Raw genomic sequence first — 17928 nt, 5'->3', positions numbered from 1 at the left:
CAATGATGCAAAGACTTTTGGAGGATGGCCTGGTGTCAAGAAGGGCAGCAAAGAAGCCACTTCTCTCCAGGAAAAACATCAGGGACAGACTGATATTCTGCAAAAGGTACAGGGATTGGACTGCTGAGGACTGGGGTAAAGTTTGTCCGGAGAAGACAAGGTGAGCTCTACCATCAGTCCTGTGTCATGCCAACAGTAAAGCATCCTGAGACCATTCATGTGTGGGGTTGCTTCTCAGCCAAGGGAGTGGGCTCACTCACAGTTTTGCCTAAGAACACAGCCATGAATAAAGAATGGTACCAACACATCCTCCGAGAGCAACTTCTCCCAAGCATCCAGGAACAGTTTGGTGACGAACAATGCCTTTTCCAGCATGATGGAGCACCTTGCCATAAGGCAAAAGTGATAACTAAGTGGCTCGGGGAACAAAACATCTATATTTTGGGTCCATGGCCAGGAAACTCCCCAGACCTTAATCGCATTGAGAACTTGTGGTCAATCCTCAAGAGGCGGGTGGACAAACAAAAACCCACAAATTCTGACAAACTTCAAGCATTGATTATGCAAGAATGGGCTGCCATCAGTCAGGATGTGGCCCAGAAGTTAATTGACTGCAATCCGCCCTGGCATGCTGAGGTCTTGAAAAAGAAGGGTCAACACTGCAAATATTGACTCTTTGCATCAACTTCATGTAATTGTCAATAAAAGCCTTTGACACTTATGAAATGCTTGTAATTATACTTCAGTATTCCATAGTAACATCTGACAAAAATATCCAAAGACACTGAAGCAGCAAACTTTGTGGAAATTAATATTTGTGTCATTCTCAAAACCTTTGGCCACGACTACACTCAATAATACAGAAAGGAGTGGGAATCAAACCCTGAATTCAAAGGCTGGTTGAAGCCGTTTATTGGAGATGATACACGGGCATACTGCCTGTATTGTAAGGCTGATTTCTATGCCAAACTTAGTGATGTAAAAAAACACATGACAACTCAAAAACATACTCAAAAGGCAAAGCCTTATAACAGTTTCACCCAAAACAAGCTGCCATTTATGGTAAAAAAAATTGACTCTGTAAAAAAGGCTGAGGCCACTATGGCATTAGCTATCGCTGAACACTGTTCCATGCTGGCGTGTGATCACATTGGAGAAGCATGTAGAGCTGCTTTCTCAGACTCCACTGCTGCTACCCACTTCAAAGTGCACAGAAATTATTAATGGTGTTCTAGCACCATACTTTCTGAAAAAGTTGGTTGCAGATGTGGGTGACCAGCATTTCAGCCTCCTCCTCGATGAGTCCACAGATGTAAGTGTTTCTAAGTACCTGGGGGTTGTGATAAGGTACTTTAGTGACACCAAGCAGACAATTGTATCAACATTTCTGGGGCTTGTTGAGTTGGAGGGAGGAGATGCCAAATCTATAGCCCGTGCTGTTGTGGCTTTCCTCGAGAAGTGTTGTCTTAAAAAAGAGAAACTCCTGGGGATAGGGACTGACAATGCCTCTGTTATGACGGGGATTACCAATGGGGTCCATTATGTGCTGAAGGAGGAGTATGGTCTCAAATATCTGGTTCTTGTTCGCTGTGTGTGCCACTCTCTGCAGCTTGCTGTAAATAATGCTTCCAAATACACCATCCCCGTAGTGTGGAGTACTTGGTACGAGAGACTTATAACTGGTTTTCAGTGTCTCCAGAGCTCAGGGAGGCCTACAAGGCAATATATGAGACCATCAACTGTGGGGAGAAACCTTTACAGATAGCCAAGGTGTGTGCCACACGTTGGCTCTCCATTGAACCCGCGGTTTCACGCATTTTGGACCAACTTAGGCTGCATTTTGCAGTCACCAAGTCCAGTGAACACTGCTACATGGCTGAGGTTTTATACTCCATGTACAGTGATCCTCAAAACATATTGTATCTGACTTTTTTGAAGTCAGTGCTGGGTGAGGTACAGTTGGCCATCAAGGCTTTTGAGGGAGAGCAAGTAGATCCTCTTAAGCTAATTGACAGCTTGGTTAGCCTGATCAAGTCTGTGAGCAGCAGGGTGCTGAATCCACTGGCAAATGTTGATGTACTCAAAGGGCCAATAGATGGATACATCAGTCCCAAACCGTACCTTGATTACCTTTTTGAGTCAAAGGCAGCTGAGCTCCACCTTGCGCCTGAGGATGAAAACAATGTCCGGAAGGGGTGTGTAGCCTTCACCATCTCCCTCACTAATGAGTTGAGGGTGAGACTGCCGGACAACATCGAATAATTGCAGTACATGTCAGTTTTAAATGTGGAGGAAACTCTAAAGCACAATAAGAGCCCTGGAGAAATAGAAAAAAATAGCCAAGCTCCTTGGCTACTCCCCTGCAGAGATAGACAAGATTGTCCAGCAATGGCGTGCCATCCATCTTAGTAAATGGAATGAGACAAAAAACACACTGGGCTTCTGGAGTGAGATTTGGAAGTTCAGGGATGCAGCTGATATCAACCCATTTCAAGAACCTGCCATGGCTACTGTGTCTGTGTTGTCCTTGCCACACTTGAATGCTGAAGTCGAGAGAGTATTCCGCCAGATGAGTGTGGTAAAAAGCAAACTTAGAAATCGGATGTCCTTGCAGACCCTTAAGTCCATTCTGTACATTCTCCATTCTGTACATTCAGTCCATTCTGGACTGAAGCTGTCTGGTGAGGCTTGCTATGAGCACCAGCTGCCTGATAATGTTTTGCAGCTTTTTGGCACATCAGCTGCTTACTCATTTAAGTCAGCTCCCTTGACCAAAATGACGATGACCCACTCTTTCTGTGAGCCAGCACATCCTGTGTGTGTGTGGAGGGGGTTCTGAAAAAACAAAACAATTAACCGAATTAGGGCCAGACTAGTTACCATCATTTTCTCACATTGCAATTGACAGTTTTTTCTATTGTCTCTTTTTGGTCCATTTAGATTGTTAGATTGTCTTCCAAGATTGCATAGCAGTCAGACGTCCTTTTGTCCTCGTCTTGTCGTGTCCCATATATATATATATTTACACCTTCGCATATCTTTTATATATTTTCTTTTCCAAAAACTCAACTTCAAAAAGCTTTCCTGCAACCCCTCACCAATTACAAAAAAAAATATTATTTACCTCAAATTTGAAAATCCACAATAGAAGCTAGCCAGAAGCTAACCTGAAGCTATCCAGAAGCTACCCAGAAGCTACCCAGAAGCTACCCAGAAGCTAGCCAGTTTACTGGCTAACGTTAGTATTTCAGCTAACCACGGTTTGTGGTCATCAGCTATTCCTTTAGCTCGATAATCTATCGCCACTTTTGTAGAACGCGACTCAGACCAGAACATACCGGACCTATTTTTCTCCATATCCCCGGATTTCAACCGCAAGCTCTGGACATTTACACCTTGATTTCGCAGCTAGCTAGCTGCTACCCGTGTAACTATTGGCTTACGTCGATCCCAGAGCAAACATCAATTATTCCGGAGCTAGCCAGCTGAAGAGTTCCATCAGCCACTCCTGGGCTACAATCACCTATCCGGACCCGTTTTACTGCCAATGCGGAGCCCCACCGGGCCTTCACGACTGACTACCGACGTTATCTGCCCGAGGGAGTTATCCAACTGGCACCTCCGTCGCAACGTTACCTGAACGCTCATCTGGGGCCCGCTAATCGTTAGCTGTCTTATCGGCTGCTATCTGAATAAGTCTATCAGACAATTTTTCTTGGGTCACTATAACTATATCTATTTTGCCAATTGGATTGATCCCCCCGACCACACGGAACCCCACTAATCTACCGACGGAAACGCACGAGGTGGCTAAAAACAGACCTCCATCCTATGCTAGCTTGCTACCGATAGCCCGGCTAGCTGTCTGAATCGCCGGGACCCCAACCAACCTCTACTCACTGGACCCTTATGATCACTCGTCTAAGCATGCCTCTCCTTAATTAATGTCAATATGCATTGTCCATTGCTGTTCTGGTTAGTGTTTATTGGCTTATTTCACTGTAGAACCTCTAGCCCTGCTCACTATACCTTATCCAACCTTTAAGTTCCACCACCCACATATGCGATGACATCACCTGGTTTCAATGATGTTTCTAGAGACAATATCTCTCTCATCATCACTCAATACCTAGGTTTACCTCCACTGTATTCACATCCTACCATACCTTTGTCTGTACATTATTCCTTGAAGCGATTTTATCGCCCCCAGAAACGTCCTTTTACTCTCTGTTCTAGACGACCAATTCTCATAGCTTTTAGCCGTAGCCGTACCCTTATCCTACTCCTCCTCTGTTCCTCTGGTGATGTAGAGGTGAATCCAGGCCCTGCAGTGCCTAGCTCCACTCCTATTCCCCAGGCGCTCTCTTTTGATGACTTCTGTAACCGTAATAGCCTTGGTTTCAAGCATGTTAACATTAGAAGCCTCCTCCCTAAGTTTGTTTTATTCACTTTAGCACACTCTGCCAACCCGGATGTTTTAGCTAAGGAAGACTACCAAAAATTTGGACATTTTCATCCCTAACTACAACGTTTTCAGACAAGATAGAACGGCCAAAGGGGGCGGTGTTGCAATCTAATGCAAAGATAGCCTGCAGAGTTCTGCCCTACTATCCAGGTCTGTTCCCAAACAATTTGAACTTCTACTTTTAAAAATCCACCTCTCTAAAAACAAGTCTCTCACCGTTGCCGCCTGCTATAGACCACCCTCTGCCCCCAGCTGTGCTCTGGACACCATATGTGAACTGATTGCCCCCCATCTATCTTCAGAGCGCGTGCTGCTAGGCGACCTAAACTGGAACATGCTTAACACCCCAGCCATCCTACAATCTAAGCTTGATGCCCTCAATCTCACACAAATGATCAATGAACCTACCAGGTACCACCCCAAAGCCGTAAACACGGGCACCCTCATAGATATCATCCTAACCAACCTGCCCTCTAGATACACCTCTGCTGTTTTCAACCAAGATCTCAGCGATCACTGCCTCATTGCCTGCATCCGTAATGGGTCAGCGGTCAAACGACCTCCACTCATCACTGTCAAACGCTCCCTGAAACACTTCAGCGAGCAGGCCTTTCTAATCGACCTGGCCGGGGTGTCCTGGAAGGATATTGATCTCAAAATCAAATCAAATCAAATTTTATTAGTCACATACACATGGTTAGCAGATGTTAATGCGAGTGTAGCGAAATGCTTGTGCTTCTAGTTCCGACAATGCAGTAATAACCAACAAGTAATCTAACCTAACAATTCCACAACTACTACCTTATACACACACACAAGTGTAAAGGGATAAAGAATATGTACATAAAGATATATGAATGAGTGGTGGTACAGAACGGCATGGCAAGATGCAGTAGATGGTATAGAGTACGGTATATACATATGAGATGAGTACTGTAGGGTATGTAAACATAAAGTGGCATAGTTTAAAGTGGCTAGTGGTACATGTATTACATAAAGATGGCAAGATGCAGTAGATGATATAGAGTACAGTATATACATATGAGATGGGTAATGTAGGGTATGTAAACATTATATTAAGTGGCATTGTTTAAAGTGGCTAGTGGTACATTTTTACATAATTTCCATCAATTCCCATTTTTAAAGTGGCTGGAGTTGAGTCAGTATGTTGGCAGCGGCCGCTAAATGTTAGTGGTGGCTGTTTAACAAGTCGCTCTGGATAAGAGCGTCTGCTAAATGACTTAAATGTAAATGTAAATGTAACAGTCTGATGGCCTTGAGATAGAAGCTGTTTTTCAGTCTCTCGGTCCCTGCTTTGATGCACCTGTACTGACCTCGCCTTCTGGATGATAGCGGGGTGAACAGGCAGTGGCTTGGGTGGTTGTTGTCCTTGATGATCTTTATGGCCTTCCTGTGACATCGGGTGGTGTAGGTGTCCTGGAGGGCAGGTAGTTTGCCCCCGGTGATGCGTTCTGCAGACCTCACTACCCTCTGGAGAGCCTTACGGTTGTGGGCGGAGCAGTTGCCGTACCAGGCGGTGATACAGCCCGACAGGATGCTCTCGATTGTGCATCTGTAGAAGTTTGTGAGTGCTTTTGGTGACAAGCCGAATTTCTTCAGCCTCCTGAGGTTGAAGAGGCGCTGCTGCGCCTTCTTCACAACGCTGTCTGTGTGGGTGGACCAATTCAGTTTGTCCGTGATGTGTACACCGAGGAACTTAAAACTTTCCACCTTCTCCACTACTGACCCGTCGATGTGGATAGGGGGGTGCTCCCTCTGCTGTTTCCTGAAGTCCACAATCATCTCCTTTGTTTTGTTGACGTTGAGTGTGAGGTTATTTTCCTGACACCACACTCCGAGGGCCCTCACCTCCTCCCTGTAGGCCGTCTCGTCGTTGTTGGTAATCAAGCCTACCACTGTAGTGTCATCCGCAAACTTGATGATTGAGTTGGAGGCGTGCATGGCCACGCAGTCGTGGGTGAACAGGGAGTACAGGAGAGGGCTCAGAACGCACCCTTGTGGGGCCCCAGTGTTGAGGATCAGCGGGGTGGAGATGTTGTTACCTACCCTCACCACCTGGGGGCGGCCCGTCAGGAAGTCCAGGACCCAGTTGCACAGGGCGGGGTCGAGACCCAGGGTCTCGAGCTTGATGACGAGTTTGGAGGGTACTATGGTGTTAAATGCTGAGCTGTAATCGATGAACAGCATTCTCACATGGGTATTCCTCTTGTCCAGATGGGTTAGGGCAGTGTGCAGTGTGGTTGCGATTGCGTCGTCTGTGGACCTATTGGGTCGGTAAGCAAATTGGAGTGGGTCTAGGGTGTCCGGTAGGGTGGAGGTGATATGGTCCTTGACTAGTCTCTCAAAGCACTTCATGATGACGGAAGTGAGTGCTACGGGGCGGTAGTCGTTTAGCTCAGTTACCTTAGCTTTCTTGGGAACAGGAACAATGGTGGCCCTCTTGAAGCATGTGGGAACAGCAGACTGGGATAAGGATTGATTGAATATGTCCGTAAACACACCAGCCAGCTGGTCTGCGCATGCTCTGAGGACGCGGCTGGGAATGCCGTCTGGGCCTGCAGCCTTGCGAGGGTTAACACGTTTAAATGTTTTACTCACCTCGGCTGCAGTGAAGGAGAGCCCGCAGGTTTTGGTAGGGGGCCGTGTCAGTGGCACTGTATTGTCCTCAAAGCGGGCAAAAAAGTTGTTTAGCCTGTCTGGGAGCAAGACATCCTGGTCCGCGACGGGGCTGGTTTTCTTTTTGTAATCCGTGATTGACTGTAGACCCTGCCACATACCTCTTGTGTCTGAGCTGTTGAATTGCGACTCGATTTTGTCTCTGTACTGGGACTTAGCCTGTTTGATTGCCTTGCGGAGAGAATAGCTACACTGTTTGTATTCGGTCATGCTTCCGGTCACCTTGCCCTGGTTAAAAGCAGTGGTTCGCGCTTTCAGTTTCACGCGAATGCTGCCGTCAATCCACGGTTTCTGGTTTGGGAATGTTTTAATCGTTGCTGTGGGTACGACATCGTCAATGCACTTCCTAATGAACTCGCTCACCGAATCAGCATATTCGTCAATATTGTTGTTGGACGCAATGCGGAACATATTCCAATCCGCGTGATCGAAGCAGTCTTGAAGCGTGGATTCAGATTGGTCGGACCAGCGTTGAACAGACCTGAGCGCGGGAGCTTGTTGTTTGAGTTTCTGTTTGTAGGCTGGAATCAACAAAATGGAGTCGTGGTCAGCTTTTCCGAAAGGGGGGCGGGGGAGGGCCTTATATGCGTCGCGGAAATTAGTATAACAATGATCTAGGGTTTTTCCAGCCCTGGTAGCACAATCGATATGCTGATAGAATTTAGGGAGTTTTGTTTTTAGATTAGCCTTGTTAAAATCCCCAGCTACGATGAATGCAGCCTCAGGGTGTGTGGTTTCCAGTTTACAAAGAGTCAGATAAAGTTCGTTCAGGGCCATCGATGTGTCTGCTTGGGGGGGAATATATACGGCTGTGATTATGATTGAAGAGAATTCCCTTGGTAGATAATGCGGTCGACATTTGATTGTGAGGAGTTCTAGATCAGGTGAACAGAATGACTTGAGTTCCTGTGTGTTGTTATGATGATCACACCACGTCTCGTTAATCATAAGGCATACCCCCCCGCCCCTCTTCTTACCGGAAAGATGTTTGTTTCTGTCGGCGCGATGCATGAAGAAACCAGCTGGCTGCACCGACTCCGTTAGCGTCTCTTGAGTTAGCCATGTTTCCGTGAAGCAGAGCACGTTGCAATCCCTGATGTCTCTCTGGAATGCTACCCGTGCTCGGATTTCGTCAACCTTATTGTCAAGAGACTGGACATTGGCGAGTAGTATGCTAGGGAGTGGAGCGCGATGTGCCCGTCTCCGAAGCCTGACCACGAGACCGCCTCGTTTGCCCCTTTTTCGGCGTCGCACAGGGTCGCCGGCTGGGATCAGATCCATTGTATTGGGTGGAAGGCAAAACACTGGATCCGTTTCGGGAAAGTCATATTCCTGGTAGGAACGATGATGAGTTGACGTTAATCGTATATTCAGTAGTTCCTCCCGACTGTATGTAATGAAACCTAAGATTACCTGGGGTACCGATGTAAGAAATAACACATAAAAAAACAAAATACTGCATATTTTCCAAGGAACGCGAAGCGAGGCGGCCATCTCTTTTCGGCGCCGGAAGTTGGATGACCACCCTCATCCCGTCAGTAGAGGATGCCTGGTTATTTTTTTTAAATGCCTTCCTCACCATCTTAAATAAGCATGCCCCATTCAAGAAATGTAGAACCAGGAACAGATATAGCCCTTGGTTCTCTCCAGACCTGACTGCCCTTAACCAACACAAAAACATCCTATGGCGTTCTGCATTAGCATCGAACAGCCCCCGTGATATGCAACTTTTCAGGGAAGCTAGAAACCAATATACACAGGCAGTTAGAAAAGCCAAGGCTAGCTTTTTCAAGCAGAAATTTGCTTCCTGCAACACAAACTCAAAAAGGTTCTGGGACACTGTAAATTCTATGGAGAATAAGAACATCTCCTCCCAGCTGCCCACTGCACTGAATATAGGAAACACTGTCACCACCGATAAATCCACTATAATTGAGAATTTCAATAAGCATTTTTCTACGGCTGGCCATGCTTTCCACCTGGCTACCCCTACCCCGGTCAACAGCACTGCACCCCCCACAGCTACTCGCCCAAACCTTCCCAATTTCTCCTTCTCCCAAATCCAGTCAGCTGATGTTCTGAAAGAGCTGCAAAATCTGGACCCCTACAAATCAGCCGGGCTAGATAATCTGGACCCTTTCTTTCTAAAATGATCTGCTGAAATTGTTGCCACCCCTATTACTAGCCTGTTCAACCTCTCTTTCGTGTCGTCTGAGATTCCCAAAGATTGGAAAGCAGCTGCGGTCATCCCCCTCTTCAAAGGGGGGGACACTCTTGACCCCAGCTGCTACAGACCTATATCTATCCTACCCTGCCTTTCTAAGGTCTTCGAAAGCCAAGTCAACGAACAGATTACCGACCATTTCGAATCCCACCATACCTTCTCCGCTATGCAATCTGGTTTCAGAGCTGGTCATGGGTGCACCTCAGCCACGCTCAAGGTCCTAAATGATATCTTAACCGCCATCGATAAGAAACAATACTGTGCAGCCGTATTCATTGACCTGGCCAAGGCTTTCGACTCTGTCAATCACCACATCCTCATCGGCAGACTCGACAGCCTTGGTTTCTCAAATGAATGCCTCGCCTGGTTCACCAACTACTTCTCTGATAGAGTTCAGTGTGTCAAATCGGAGGGTCTGTTGTCCGGGCCTCTGGCAGTCTCTATGGCGGTGCCACAGGGTTCAATTCTTGGACCGACTCTCTTCTCTGTATACATCAATGATGTCGCTCTTGCTGCTGGTGAGTCTCTGATCCACCTCTACGCAGACGACACCATTCTGTATACTTCTGGCCCTTCTTTGGACACTGTATTAACTACCCTTCAGGCGAGCTTCAATGCCATACAACTCTCCTTCCGTGGCCTCCAATTGCTCTTAAATACAAGTAAAACTAAATGCATGCTCTTCAACCGATCGCTGCCTGCACCTGCCCGCCTGTCCAACATCACTACTCTGGACGGCTCTGACTTAGAATATGTGGACAACTACAAATACCTAGGTGTCTGGTTAGACTGTAAACTCTCCTTCCAGACTCACATCAAACATCTCCAATCCAAAGTTAAATCTAGAATTGGCTTCCTATTCCGCAACAAAGCATCCTTCACTCATGCTGCCAAACATACCCTTGTAAAACTGACCATCCTACCAATCCTCGACTTCGGTGATGTCATTTACAAAATAGCCTCCAATACCCTACTCAATAAATTGGATGCAGTCTATCACAGTGCCATCCGTTTTGTCACCAAAGCCCCATATACTACCCACCACTGCGACCTGTACACTCTCGTTGGCTGGCTCTCGCTTCATACTCGTCGCCAAACCCACTGGCTCCAGGTCATCTACAAGACCCTGCTAGGTAAAGTCCCCCCTTATCTCAGCTCGCTGGTCACCATAGCAGCACCCACCTGTAGCACGCGCTCCAGCAGGTATATCTCTCTGGTCACCCCCAAAACCAACTCTTCCTTTGGCCGCCTCTCCTTCCAGTTCTCTGCTGCCAATGACTGGAACGAACTACAAAAATCTCTGAAACTGGAAACACTTATCTCCCCCACTAGCTTTAAGCACCAGCTGTCAGAGCAGCTCATAGATTACTGCACCTGTACATAGCCCATCTATAATTTAGCCCAAACAACTACCTCTTTCCCTACTGTATTTATTTATTTTGCTCCTTTGCACCCCATTATTTCTATCTCTACTTTGCACATTCTTCCACTGCAAATCAACCATTCCAGTGTTTTACTTGCTATATTGTATTTACTTCGCCACCATGGCTTTTTTTTTGCCTTCACCTCCCTTATCTCACTTCACTTGCTCACATTGTATATAGACTTATTCTTCTACTGTATATGTTTGTTTTACTCCATGTGTAACTCTGTGTTGTTGTACGTGTCGAACTGCTTTGCTTTATCTTGGCCAGGTCGCAATTGTAAATGAGAATGTGTTCTCAACTTGCCTACCTGGTTAAATAAAGGTGAAAATAAAAAAAAATAAAAAAAATAATAATGTAGATTGTATACAATTTTTGTTTTTAAATGTTATGGTTAAAAATGTTCATGTTTTACTGTGACTTGTTGTGGGCTCCTAAGTGGACCATAAGGTTAAAAACCAAACCAAATTAAGAAAACTAAACTAAAAAACAATAAAATAAAATGTAAAAATAATTTTAAAAACTAAGTAACTCCGCCAGAGTGTCTCTTTTGGGTCACTTTTGACGGTCCTAAGCCCGGATAAAGGAGGAGGGTTGGAATTGTGACATTAAAAAAAACAAGAATCGACAGAAGTTCATTTGTAGTTCTAAACATATTTAGGGTGTTTTTTACTCTATTTTTGTCTCTCCCACGACGTTATTCCTCTCTCCTACAGCGTCCATCACAATTACATGCATATGGCCGATTATGCAAATTAGGTGATGGCGTCATTTAGCGACTTTTGGGACAGCCAATAGCTACTTTCCTTACTGAGGAGTTGGCAACACCGCCCAGGAGACGGCGGGAAGGAGATGGTGGTCAGGAGTAGTGCAGTATTATCATGAGGAGACGTATACATTGAAAACGGAGGAGGAATGGAGGGAAATGAAGAGGGAGAGAAGATATAAGAGAGAGGGAAGAAGGTCTAAGAGAGAGAGGGAAGAAGAGGGTGAGCTTGAGTCAGATAAGAATGGTGGAAAAAAGGGAGATGGTTTGTTAAAGAAGAAGGGAAGAAAGTGTAAGCAGAGGGAGCTAAAGACAGGAGGAGAAATGGAAGTGAATGAGGGTGAAGTATGCACCGAGGATCAGGATAAAGAAGAGTCTGTGACAGTAGGAGTGAGGTTTATGGAAAAAGTGGACTCTTGCCTTATGGCTGATCCATTTGTGGTTTCACAGTGGGTGAAAAAAGAGTCTTACTCATGTGGAATCGGTGAGGGTAACCAGAAGTGGTCTAGTGATAATTGTGTGTGTTTCTGTTGGGCACAGGAAGAATGCGCTCGAAGTAAAACTAATGGGGGCAAGAAAAGTTAATTGTTTTGTTCTCAAGAAAAGTGATAACTGGGATAGCAGTAGATATAAAAGTTGACCAGCTGAGGGCAAAGATTCCCGGTGTATGTGATGCTCGTCAATTGATGCGACACAGACAGGGTGGCGAGAGTCTTGAAACAGAAGAGTCATTGTCTGTTCTTTTGAGTTTTGAAGTTGAGTCTTTGCCTGACAAAGTGAAGTTAGAATATATAAGTTATCCTGTACGAGCGTATGTGTCGAATACATTACGATGTTACAGGTGTCAAGCTTATGGGCATGTGGCAGCAGTGTGTAAGAGGGAGGGTCCAAGGTGTGAGAAATGTGCAGAAGGGCATGAGACAAAGGGATGTTTAGTATTGAGGAAAGTAGTGGAATGTGTTAATTGTAGGGGTGCCCATGGAGCTGGGGATCAGAAATGGCCCGTGCGAGAGAGGCAGGTTGAGTTTTCCAGGGTTAGAGTAGTGCAGAAGTTGCCATATGCTGAGGCAGTGAAGAAAGTAGAGGAAGATGGGTTAAGGGGGAGGAGTAGTAGAGATATACCAGTACAGAGGGATAGGCCAAAAAGTGAAATAAGTTTTAGTAAGATTGGATTTTTAGCATTTAAAGCAATGGTTATCAATTGTACTGCAGGGATGGATCAGAAGTCTCCGAAAATTGAGGTTGTGGTGGCAGATGCAGAGAGGTATTTGGGTGTGCGAGACTTGATATCAGAAGAGTTACAGGGTGTGTTAAGTGGTGATGTCCCATCCTTTCAGGATGATGGCATGAGGTAGTAATAAATACATTTAATTAGTGGAGTAGGATGGTGTTCATTTTTTGTATATCATTTTGAAATTAGTGAGTGTAGTGTTAGATGGTAGGGTATTTATTTAGTACATTTGTATTATTTTTTCAAGCAAAATATAAGGGAGTTGTACTCCAGTCTAGTAGGTGGCGGTAATGCAACAAATTGGATGCCAACCGCCGTTAAACCTCATAGAAGATGAAGACAATTTATCTTTTGAAATTGTGATTTTCACACTGCTAACCTTATGTCTAACCCTTACCTTTAATTATGATAAAAAATCACATTTTTGATGTGATTAATTTTTATGATAGCCAATGATGACTTTGTGGCTATGGTAACTAGTGGAAACCTAGGATCAGGGAGGTGGAAGTTGGATAATGATGCTGCATTCCTCCATACTATGCTTTCCTGCAAAACTTCAGGACCACGAAGGAGAGAGCCGGGGAGAAACTATAAGGAAACAGCTGACGCTTAGACGCAGACCATTACCTAACGCAGACCATTACCTTAACCTAACCCTTACCTCGTTGCGAACCAGGCCTGACAACATTGTGATTTTGGAGGTATGGCAACACGAGACTACCCAAACCCTAACCTAATTTTGATACATTCTGAAATGAAATAGTTTGGGCGTCAGGCTTGTGTGTCCTTATAGCCTTTTCCTCAGGACCCCGAGCTGCTCTCAGGTGTGCGGTTTGAGACCGGGGCAAAACTAGTTTTATACTGGATATTTGGTTCTCTCGCCATAGCTATTGTATTGAACCAAGCATGCCATGACTATGAAAATGATATATTCTGAATCAGGTGAGGATGGGAGATGCGTCCAGCTACAGCCCTGCAGCAGCCTGTGGCTAAAACTAACATATCACTAAAACTAGCCTGCAGGCCGATCCTGGCCGTTCTGCTGCTCTAGAGGAGACCAAAACATAGCTGCTCCCTGCAAAACTAGAATAGTCCCAGTAAGCAAAATGACGTTGAAAAGATGTCTAAAACATGTATTTTCCAGACATTGAAGTTTGGTTCAATTTCGGTTTTGAATGAAAGGTGAAAATACGTATTTTCCCGGTGTTTAAAATACGTATATTTCCAACGTTGAAAAGGCGTTTTTGGTTTGGATTTAGCTTGACTCCTATCACATCGCTTCAAGAGAAATACATCATTGACAGAAACAACCTGAATTGTTGCATCTCGTTGTGTTGTTTCCGTCCGGTGGCTAGCTAGCAAAAATGGTCCCATTCCTCAATTAGCCATAGATGGAGATAGGGATTTGGACTTGTGGTTTTACTTAATTCTCCGTACTGGCCAATGATTATAACCGCAATTCTGATCCAACCATAAATTCATACACATGCCCCTGGACTGAGACGATGGAAGTTCCATATGTAGCTAGATGTAGTCGGCTAATGTTAACTAGCTGGCTAATTGCTAACGTTGCTCATGAAAGGAAGTTATGCTAGCAAGCAAGCATTTTAGCCAGGTAGCCTATAAGACAATAAAAAATAAAAGGGTGTACTATATGACAGAGTATAGACTTTTTTGTCAACACAAAAAAGAGGAAGGTGGCATTGGCGTTTCTGTACAAGTAGGGTGAGTCAACATGTTTTTTCTACTTGCATGCACACACACATGCACACGCACACAGAAATAGAACCATAGACTTTCACATCCTATTTAGGTTACGTTGACTGGACTAAATCTTTTTTGATATCTTTTAGTTGTCACTGTATTAGACTAAGCATTGCTACAGTATCACCCTCAGGCACTTAAGGAAATCATGAATGTCATTGATATATTGGAATTAGTGTATATATGGAGGCTTAAATACCCTGACCTAGTTAGATATACATGGCGGAGGCTTAATCAAGCTAGTCGTCTTGATTACTTTCTTATGTCATTCTCTCTGACACCAAAAGTTTAAAAAGTGTTGATAGGGGACAGAATGCGGTTGGACCATCACATATTTAGCATATATATTACTCTTACAGAATTTACACGTAGGTGAGGATATTGGACATTTTATCAAAGCCTAGTGGATGATAACTTGTTTTTAACTAGGACAGAAGAATTTATGACTGACTTTTTCCGACATAACATAGCAGATCCCCTTATTGTATGGGCCACTTTTAAATGTGCCTTTAGAGGCCATGCAATTCAGTACTCATCTATAAAACAAAAGCAATTTAGGTCGAGTCCATATTAACAAAGGAAATTGAAGGACTAACAGTACAGATAGATAGCAATAAAAACTGTACCATAGAGGCTCAGAGTAAGTTAGAGGAAAAACAAAAATAAATGGAGGAACTTATTCAAGAAAGATCCAGTGTAATATATTATAAAAAAATAAAGCGAACTGGTTGGAATATGGGGGGAAATGCACCAAATTATTTTTCAATCTTCAACATAGAAATGCTACCAACATTTTTTTACAGAAATTTGTTACAAATGATGGAGTCACTCATGATTCACCGAACAATATTTTGAAAGAGGAAGTAAAGTACTTTAAGCATATGTTTTTGTGTCAGTCTCCTCCATCTCCACTAACCGAAGCTAATTGTATAATTTTTCCCCCCGTATTAATAATGTAAAATTAACATCTGTACAGAAAGACTCATGTGAAGGCCAAATTACAGAGGAGGAACTTCATGATGCAAAACTCCAGGACTGGATGACATACCAGTGGAGGTATACCAAACTTTTTTTGATATACTGTACTCAGAGAACCGTTATTAGCATGTTTTAACCACTCCTATATAAATGGTAGATTATCGGACACTCAACAAGAAGGTCTGATTTCATTATTACTGAAACAGGATCCAAGTGGTATATATATAAAGATCCAGTCCATTAAAAAAATTGGAGGCCTCTTACACTTCAGTGTTGTGATGGATAAATTCTAGACAAATACTTAGCGCATAGAATTAAAAAGATTTTGTCAGATATTATTCCTCCTAATCAGACAGTTTTTTTTACATGGACGATACATTGGAGAGTATATAAGACAAGTACTGGAAACAATAGAACACTATGAAATGTCTGGGAAACCAGGCCTGATTTTCATAGCTGTCTTTGAAAAGGCTTTTGATAAAGTACGACTGGAAGTTATATATAAATGCCTGTAATATTTCAATTTTGGAGAATCTCTTATAAAATGGGTTAAAGTTACGTATAGTAACCCTAGATGCGAAATGGTAAATAATGGCTACATCTAGGGTTGCAAAGGGTCGGAAATGTTGCGGTAAATTTCAGGAATTTTTCAGGAACTTTTCCATGGGAAGTTAAGCCATGGAATTTGGGGAATTTTGCTTAAAATCATCAAAAAAGTTAGCTTATAACAGTTACCCTTTTTTGCGGGATACACAAGGCAATTCTAGGTCTTGTGGCATATTTTGGTTAAACTTTCCCCAATTCAATGGAATTGCAACCCTCTGCATGTACAGTACAGTACATTATCCCTTCACATGTGCAGTGCACTCTTCCATCACATGTACAGCTGATTCTCAAGATCTTGCACATTAATGAGATGCTATTGAGCCCACACTACTATACTGTCTGAGCCAAGGACTACATGCTTTCTGGTAAGTTTTGATTACAATACTGGGTGGGGGGAATATATTTGATTTGAAATACATTATTTTTTGTTAACTAGTAAATAGTAGCCTACAGCAAAGTGTGTTTAAATCATTTTCTAACTTGTTCATTTCTGCTAGTTAGTTTTTGCTACCATGTGGGTTTTAGCTTGCTTGAGCCTGCTAACTGAGGAGTGTTAATTCACCTGTTTCCATACATGTTTCATTTTAAAACATTTATTTTACAAAGGAGTTGTTTAATCTAAATGCTTAACTATTTATCTGTACATGGAATTGTATTTGTTTTGTTAAAAAAAAAAATCTTTCCAGGAAAATGCAATGCAATATGATGTGTGGAGACATTTCACTGCAGCTAATATAGAAGGAAAAGCTGTGCACATTTGCAAATACTGTGCCAAATCATATGTGAAGAATGCAACAAAGATGCAGAATCATCTGGCCAAGTGCATAAAGTTCCCTCAACAAGCAACAAGCAACCACTGACAAAAGATATCCTCAATTTAAGGTAAGTTTTGTCCCTTGTATGATCTAAATTGATATTGTTTTATGATGATACCATCTATCATTTCATATTTGTGCAAATCTTTCTAAAACAGAAAATGAACACAATTCGATGGATATCAATCAACAAAGAGGTAAGAATATGTAGGCTATAAGAATATGTTGAAGGCTAGCTGTATTGGGTGCAGACTTTTTTTACATTCAAATTTCAATAGCTCCTTGGTCATGTGACCTCAACCAAGGTTGAGAATGTGCACTGACTACCATTCTATATTGCACACCCTTTTGTTTGACCCTTTTCATCTCAGGTGATTTTACATTAATTTTTCAACATTTTACATTTCAATAGCTCCTTGGTTATGTGACCTACTGTCACGACTCCTACCGAAGGTGGCTCCCCTTCCTGTTCGGGTGGCGCTCGGCGGTCGTCGTCACCGGCCTACTAGCTGCCACTGACTTTTTCCTCCCCCTCCTTATTTGTTTATTGGTTACACCTGTTTGTGGTTAGGGTGATTAGTGGGGCTTTATTACCCAGCAGCCCTGCCTGCTGGGTGTGCGGGATTGTTTTGTGTACAGTTTGTACATGCCTGTGTGTAAGGGTTCGTGTACGTTGTCTTTTCGGATTATTTTGTTCCCTTTGTGTGTTGGGGCATTTGGTTGGAGTGGCGTCGTGTTCACCTCTGTGTGATTAAAAGTTACGCTACTCTGAACTCTCTGTCTCCTGCGTCTGACTCCTTCCTCCACTACACCCCGGGCATTACACCTACTGACCTCAAACAAGGTTCAGAATGTACACTCTACATACCTTTTTCTTTAATGTTTAGCTGTAATAAATTGGTAGTTCTGAGTACTTATTTTCCCTTTCCTTAAGTCTTTATTTTGCCACAGTATTTAA

General features: G+C 43.6%; 1 long non-coding RNA gene across 1 annotated transcript; it reads right to left on the bottom strand.

The window, feature by feature from the left end:
• Positions 1-3114: 3114 nt before the first annotated feature.
• Positions 3115-3870, bottom strand: LOC139540498 (uncharacterized). The gene is made up of 2 exons (XR_011668205.1): positions 3239-3870; positions 3115-3167 (listed from the first exon to the last, which is right to left on the bottom strand). It is a non-coding gene; the product is annotated as an uncharacterized lncRNA (long non-coding RNA).
• Positions 3871-17928: the final 14058 nt, after the last annotated feature.

Source organism: Salvelinus alpinus, chromosome 15, assembly GCF_045679555.1.
Source record: "Salvelinus alpinus chromosome 15, SLU_Salpinus.1, whole genome shotgun sequence".
Classification (NCBI taxonomy): Eukaryota; Metazoa; Chordata; class Actinopteri; order Salmoniformes; family Salmonidae; genus Salvelinus; species Salvelinus alpinus.
The sequence above is the reverse complement of the archived record's forward strand: the minus strand, read 5'-3'. Positions and strand labels throughout refer to the sequence as shown.